Here is an 8,606-nt window from a genome sequence, read left to right on the forward strand (position 1 = left end):
CTTTATCTAATTTTCCATAATGTATCTTTGATATTTGAGCAGAAATATAAACCTGAAATTATTAAAGATACATGCGCATTAAAATCTGTTGATAAGTGGGGTTTGCAGCCATACCATATCATTTGTGTGATAACCTGATGTCTCAGAAACAACTGACCGGAAGTTGGCGAAATTTTGCCTATTGTGAGATATTATTAAAGGCTCAATACCACTCTTGTTGTAACTGAATAATATGCCCCAATCTTTATTCTGGTCAACAAATTGTACAATTTTACAATATTTCAATTAATTGATGATACAAATTTGATCTTAACACGCCTAATTTAAAAAATTAGAAAAATTCAACTAAATGATTTGAAAAGCCTGGCGTAAAGCTTTTCAAATGTGACTTGGATTTAAAAATATTTTTGAACCCTCTGGACAAGTAAAATAGGATTTAATGGATAATTTACACAACAGGTAGGACACTAACACATCTAGTACTTAGAATAAGGCTATTTTTTATTTTCTGGAGCTGTCAAGCCAGCAAGAGTGTTATTGTCCCTTTAATGTAATCATAATCTACGGGTTTCATTGAAATCGATTTATCATTACGGTATGTAGCCGTAACACATGAAATGTCCGGTAACCTGAAACTCGAAAGCCGCTGACCGGATGTGGCTACAATTGTGTCTTTTCTGAGATATTATTGGTGTTATATTCTGTAAATTTCATTTCAACCGGACAGCGGCGCTACAGCCTACTCTTATATCGAATTCCAACTGCCATAGGGTCTATTATGTGCACTCCAATGTGTACACGGGTACTCGGTTTTTCGTCCTATCCGAACGACTAGACAGATGTCCTTGTCAGGCCGCCCGTCCTGCACCACTGACAAGGGGAAACCACCGTGGAATATGTTATACTAGTACTCACTAAACTGAGTGAAATGAAATGAAATGGGGTTTAACGTCCTACTGTCCTGCGCCAACTGGGCCAATGAAGACTGAACATCAGCCATGTTTGGCCTGGTTATCTGAACAGTCCAAGAGGTCCGGGGCGTTGGTTTGTTTTTGAGTCGTTTCGGTCTATACTTGGATGTTAAGGAAGTTGTTTCGGCCTAGTAGAATATAACTTTTATTTTTACGCGATCCAAAACCACAGTGTTGTTTGTCCAACTGACTTTTGTCCCCGAGGGCTGTCGCTTTCTGATATTGATATAAACTACCTACAAATTTTATCCAGAACTGACACGTGATGGGAATTTGTTGGAAGGAGTCTATAGGGTACACAATAATAACTCGGTCCATATATGCAAAAGTCATCGCGGGTTGCATAGATATTCCTTTGTTTAAGACTTAGCCTTGACTTTAGACTGGTATGATCATCAAACTAATTGTATGTGTAACCTAATTTCTCATGAAGCCTTCAACAAAAGTAAAACGATTTTTATATAATATTATTACATAGGCAGGTCTTAAATCACAGACCATAATATGTCTGGCGCATTATCGCCCGGTTGATGCTGGCGTGCCATGAAACATCATTTCATTTCTTAAATCAAGGTTATGTAATGCAAAACCAGGGCACGTGAGAGAGGTGGGGAGTAGCAGCTGGGGTACTTGTACAGGGCCCCGAGGCCAAGAGGGACCCTGAAGTATGTTTTAAAAAAATTAATAATAAAAAAAATACACTGTTAGTTGGTCGTGAAGAAAAAAAAGAAGAATGGCGATTTTTCTGAATGTGTGTACTTAGTGGCCTGAGTAGGATAACCGAAGTCGAGGACTTTATCTTACTTATCTTATATACCGTCTATGTTTACATGTACGCAAAATGAGAATATCTCAGAATTCCCATAAGAAACACCTAAGATCATGTTTTCTTATGGAATAAAACCTACCCTGGAAGAATAACCTGTTACAGGTTTAAAGAAAACCTTTCAGAAGAATAACCCCAAATTCCGATGTATACCAAAGCCGCCCTAGCCGCATAGAATATACACCAAAGATCAAAGAGATTTACCGTTACAGGTTTATTAAGTTCTGAGAATGAAACAATGTCGAAATATGTGAAATTTACAAGAGAGGAATGGCTCGACGAAGAGAGCAATGGAATCCGTTTAAATTAAAAACTGAAGAAATGACGAGGAATGTAATAAGAGTCGGAGTATCTCTTGGAACAGACAGTAAACTGTTATACCAGTATATATACTCACCGAATACAGATTAATCTACAAACTACCAAGATGATGTTAAACTGTTATACCAGTACTCATTGAATACAGATTAATCTACAAACTACTGAGATGATTCTTTATTTACTTTGAGTATGAAACTCATCAGTATACATAATAACGATGTAACAAGGTCGTATTTTGGACCTCTGTCATTTGATGTTGGCTATGAATGTACTGGCCAGTGTCTTTATTATTGGAAGTTTTGAATTAGTGAGTTTATATTTTTGGTTTTGAGCTAATATAAATTAGTTTAAATGTTGTGGGTGGTGGATCTTCTATTGTACCAGTCTGGAATGAATTGTATTGTCCGGATTATGGTGTTTTATTTTAGTAGTTGATATGTTTTAGTTTTTTTTATATGGGTTTATTTTAATATTTTTGGTATAGTTGAAAGGCTAACTCGTTGGAATCTTTCAGTTCTGAAGGTGGTCTCTTTCTGAAAATGTTGTTTATCAGGTGATCTGTGAATCTTTGTCGTAGTTGGTTATTCGTAGGTGTAGCTGGGAAAAAACTAAAAATAAAAGCATATCGGCATGAATGTAAGCGAATTGCTGGCGTTAAATCTGAAATAAGTGTAACTACAAAAGAGGTGCCTGACTGCCTTAATCAATTAAGAAAAGCTTTACAGTTATTAGATGATGTAATAAATTGCAAACAAGACAATTAGGACATGATAGAGAGTATCATGTTTCGTCAGGAAGAGTTGATACGCCAGAGTTATTTATTCCACAAGAACAGTTGATTGATAAAGGTTTGTAATTTGTGAAAAATAAAAAAAAAATAAAAAATAAAATATCCCTGAAAAGAGGTTTGAAATATTGTTTTCACTGGGTCGGTTTCCCCATAATATTTTAATTTACCTTTTCAATCGATCATGATAAGGTACGATATTTGTGATTGCAACACATGCAGCAGAGCCTAACTTCCACTGTCAATAATATTAAAATCTAATGGATTATGGAAGTAAAGACATAAATTATTTGTTCTTATCACATTGACTCGGGGTTAAATAATGCAAAACTAGAAACAAAAGTTATATTAATTAAAATACACTAGAAACAAGTAAATATAAGTCGGGCCTAATATATCCCTCTCCAACAAGACTCAATAGTTAAAAAACCAGCGGCTGCCAGGCAGGATACGCCCACATTTTGCAAGAGATGGATAGTTAACAAGCTAAAAACAAAGATAGGTTGCCAGGCAACGAAACATACGCCAACAGCAGCTAATTCGTCCGGGCAGTCAACAAGTGTTGTCGCCTATTTTTACTTTTTTGGGAAATAAAACATATATAATACACTAAAATCTGATTAAGAGTAACAACTCATGAAGTAATTATCAATCCGAAGTCAGTCGGATGATAACTTTAGCCTCTAGAGCGTCACAAGATTTTTCAAAGTAATCAAGGGCCATAACTTTGGCAGTAATTATCGGAAATCGTTGAAAATCAATAGGATTCTTTGTCTCATGACCTCAAACATTGTGTATAAATTTAAAGTCAATCGGATAGTAACCCTGACCTCTAGAGCGTCCACAAGATTTTTTGAAGTGATCAAGGACCATAACTCTAGCAGTAATTATCGGAAATCGCTGAAAATCAATAGGCTTCTTCGTCTCATGACCTTAAACACTGTGTATAAATTTAAAGTCAATCGGATATTAACATTGGCCACAGTGATCAAGGGCCATAACTCTGGCAGTAATAATCAGAAATCGTTGAAAATCAATAGGCTTCTTCGTCTCATGACCTTAAACACTGTGTATAAATTTAAAGTCAATCGGATATTAACTTTGACCTCTAGAGCGTCCACAAGATTTTTTGAAGTGATCAAGGGTCATGACCTTAGACACTGTGTATAAATTTAGCCTCTAAAGCTGTGGACGCCGGACAGAATATACATGTACGACCACATTTTAAAAAAAAAACGATTTTTTGTACAACAAGGGGCCATAATCCAGAAAGTTATGGTCTGCAATACGCAAATATCAATTCAACCTTCATTATGGTGGAAAATCAGAAAAAAAATTGCGACCTCTAGAGAATCCACATGCTAAAAATGCGATTTTTTGACCAATCTGGGGCCATAATCCATGAAGTTACGTTCGGATATGTGTGATTATCAAAAGGAACCAAGATCTTTACGATAAAAATATATACATATTTAAAGTTTTATCCAAAACGGACAAGAGGTGATTTTTGTCCAGCAGTTTTGGTCCGATTTTCACAAAATTCGAACTCAACCATCATAGGGGTGGTGTAACGGTGATATACTAAAGCGTTTTTTTTAAATCGGATAAAAATTGTGACCTCAAGAAGGAACACAAGCTGAAAACGCGATTTTTCGTACAATCACGGGCCATAATTCAGGAAGTTACGATCCGAATATCAAAAGGAATCAAGATCTTTGGGTTATAAACATGCATTTCAAGTGTCATCAAAATCGGGTCAAAATTGTGACCTCTAGAGTGTCCACAAGCTAAAAATGTGATTTTTTGTACAATGAGGGGCCATAATCCACGAAGTTATGGTCCGATACATGCCAATATTGAAAGGAACCGATATCTGTGGGAGGTAGACCTATTTTTCAAGTTTTGTCAAAATCGGATAAAAATTGTTACCTGTAGAGTGTTCACAAACAAATTGTGGACGGACAGGGGCGATGACAATATACGTCCACATGAAAATGTGGGCGTATAAAAACCTATATTATTGACGGTTGGATGGTATCATGTTAATAATAGTAATTGGATTTTAATCATTAGCAATTTATACTTTTGCAAAGCGGAATTTTTTAAAACAAGTATTCGGTAGTTAATATAATCTGAGCGACATGGAAAACGCATCACTTAGTTTTTCGTATAACAAAATGATCCTGTAAACATATCTTATTTATTTTGCTTCTTATTGTGAACAATATTCAAATGGGAACACATCAATAACAACAGATTTGTACACTTATGAATGTTTAATCTGTAATCAACGGTACAAAGTCAGAGGGGTCAAAACCCAAAGTACGACACAGATGTCAGTAGCGTGTGTGTCCTCCACGGGCTCTTACGCACGCTGTGCAGCGACGTCGCATGGAATTTACCAATGTTTGAAAGAAGGCCTGGGGCAAATTGTTCCATTCTTGGACAAGAGCAGCTTCTAAAGCAGCAATGGGGTGCATCTGTGGTCTCCGATACAGACGGCCGTCCAATCTAATCCCAGACATGTTCTATCGGTGCCATGTCCAGAGACATGGCTGGCCAGTCCAAGACATTGATGTTGTTAGCAGCCAGGTAGTCCATTACACTTCCCCCACCCCATCGATTCGTTTCGTAGACGCAGCAGTCTGCAAGACGTTCCCCAAGACGTCTCCACACACGTTGACGGCCATCAGGGTGATAATGATGAAAGCGACGCTCATCACTGAAGAGCACACTTTGCCAGTCTACTCTTCTCCATGTCTGGTGTCCTTGAGCCCATATCAAATGCCGCTGACGGTGCTGATCCCTGAGGATAGCTCCAACATAAGGTCGTCGTGCACGGAGTCCTACTTCTCTTAGACGACGTATTACGGTGTTGGCACTTACTGGTCCTTGTTTTCCGAAGACAGCTGCACCCGTTTGAGTCGCTGGGCGGAATCTGTCACGCAGATGAGTGACCAGGATGTAGCGGTCTTGAGCCTGGGTTGTAACGCGTTGTGAACCAGGACGTTGACGGTCACGTGTTGATCCAGTAACTCGAACACGTTCCACCAACCTTACAATAGTGGACTGATGACAATTGAAGTGTCTGGCAATAGCACGTGTAGACATGCCAGCCCTGGACATTCCCATGGCTTCATTCCGTTGATTTTCAGTAAGTCTCGCCATCTCTAGCTCGATTCCTTCACCAACAACAAATTACGACAGATTGACATTTCACAGTTCATGTACTGCACATTAAGTTGAAAAGATGCTTTTAAAGGGCTCACACACAATGCTGCACGTGAATATTGAGTTTTTCATGTGCATCTCGTGCAATTTTTTTTTGTGCACACGGGCCGATATTTTTTGCGTTTGGGAGCATTGTGTGAAACAATAGTTCATAGTATTGCATAATATTATACATACAAAACCACCTAGTAATAAAATATTTGGGAAAAAAAAGTGATGCGTTTTCCATGGCGCTCAGTACTGTATATATAGGCCTAATATGTTTTATGTGGTCTTCAATAAAAATAAAGATGTGACCTCATCTTTTGACGTTGGCGTACTAGTATTTCAAATAAAGTACACTCTATGGTTCCTACAATTAATCAATAACCGACAAGAAACATTACGTTAAAGGAGCTAAATCGCTAATATTTGGGATCTTGAAATTGACACAAATGGGTCGCAGCGCATATAATAATGTAATATGAATTTATATAAACTGATTTACACTCAATCGTTCACTTTTACTCTAATTTCAAACCAGTTTGTTGGGCGAAATTGGCCAGAAGTCTCAATCAATGACAATCTCTAGAGTCTGGTTATTCCAGTCTACACCGTTAGTATTTATTTCACATGCTATACAGATAAGAATATGGCATCACCCTTTGACACGACTAGTGGAATATGTCTAGCCTTGTTCATCGAGTCCCTTGTTACAAATGGGTGCTGAAAAGCATTTTTTTCGTGTACCAATGGTAAAATATTTATTTTGTCTTAAATATTGGATATCAGAAGCCCACCTTTCCCCGGTAAGATCACAACACCAATGTTGATTAATTAAATTGACAAATAATTCATGTTTTCAATGTCGAAGACTCTGTATGATATCGAGTTGGAGACTTAGCTACTTTAAATATTGTTTTATATAATTAATTAATCAGTCAAATTCCGGTAGGCCTACAGCCCAGTTGAAGCTTACGGATCCATTCACTTGATTTGATATATATGTTTGTTGCTTATTGTTTGAAATATATGTGTAGCCGATATTGTGTGTCGTGTCCACGGGCTTGTATTGTGTAATTGTTTATGTCTGATTTGGTCCTCCTGCGAGTTCTATCACTCGGCTAACCAAAGAACTCTGAATGCATTAGCCGCTTATATCAACATAGATTTATGACGTTGTGTGCCCGTAATGCCTATCGGGGAGGATTAATTTTAGACCAGACGATAAAAACAGATGAGTGATGACGTCAACTTCGGCTGAACTCGGAAACACGCCCCTTTCCTTATATGGTCAGTTAGATTAGTGAAATTGAGATATTAGAAAATGCAATGGAGAAAATCTGGTAGTTGAAAATGCAGAGATGAAAAATTTACAGTGAATCTGCAATGGTGAAAAGTAGAGGGGAAAAAACATATAATTTTTACATTGTTAATTTTTGTCAAGCAATTATTGTTTTGATACTAAAAGTGATTTTTATGATGTTAAATAACCATTAAAATGTATTAAAGATGGGTTCCTGCGTACAAATCTGGTGATTTAATGGTATATATGGACCAAAAACATATTCAAACTAATTAATTTGTCATAATTATGCTTCAAATCCTTCTCAAACATTGTAATTGCGAAGGATTAATGCCCTGCTATTAAAATTCGATCAAACCAGGTCATGTTTAAGTCACGTCTTGGGAGTCAGAGGAGAATTCATTGCATACATAAGACGATATTGTCTTTAATCGCTTACTATTTATTACAAATATCGAATCCTAATTAAATTCTCGGATTATCTACTACCCGCGTCTTTTTACGTCATTTTTATCTCAGAAAGTATTGTACGTCTAACTCTTCATAAAGTTTATCAACTTGTACATCAAGCGCTCAATGTTCGCTTGTGACCTTTGACATCACGCGTGCATAAGTTCTTAATCGTCGGGCTGTTGATTAGGGGAACCCTTACATTTTTGTCCTGTATACGCTCTATGATTGTTTTTCGGGGAATCCAGTATTTTTCTAGTAAGATTGGATATCTCTACTTTCAATATATACCAAAATTGCCATACTTTTATTGGAAATAACCACCCGATAAATACTTTTCTGGAAACCCATCTTTAAGTGTCATGTGATATTTACAAGTGAAAAGTCTCGAAAATCACCATTTTTACCATTTTGTTGACTATGATAATTTTGCAATTTTAACCATATTATTTTCTCCTAATATGGCAACGATTCGGCTCCATATAAGTAGGGTGGCTCCAGACAAAGTGTTTTAATCCATAGTCAATTCATCCAAGAAAAGTAAAATGAGTGTATTATTAGATTTCGGGCACTTTATCTGGCCAACCAGATGATATCTTATTTTTTTTTCTAACTTTACCTGTCTGCCCGAAAAGTCAGATTGCACGCCAGTCAGCTAGGCCCGTACTGCTGCATTAACTGAGATCTCGCACACCACTGTAACTCCTCGCACGGCAGCTCTTTACCAGCTTTTCT

At 37.1% G+C, this 8,606-nt stretch overlaps 1 long non-coding RNA gene across 1 annotated transcript; it reads right to left on the bottom strand.

The window, feature by feature from the left end:
* Positions 1–2,576: 2,576 nt before the first annotated feature.
* LOC126821812 (uncharacterized) lies at positions 2,577–8,590 on the bottom strand. The gene is made up of 2 exons (XR_007680502.1): positions 8,491–8,590; positions 2,577–2,726 (listed from the first exon to the last, which is right to left on the bottom strand). It is a non-coding gene; the product is annotated as an uncharacterized LOC126821812 (long non-coding RNA).
* Between the last annotated feature and the right edge of the window lie 16 nt (positions 8,591–8,606).

The sequence above is a fragment of the Patella vulgata genome, chromosome 5 (assembly GCF_932274485.2).
Source record: "Patella vulgata chromosome 5, xgPatVulg1.2, whole genome shotgun sequence".
In the NCBI taxonomy this organism is placed as follows: domain Eukaryota; kingdom Metazoa; phylum Mollusca; class Gastropoda; family Patellidae; genus Patella; species Patella vulgata.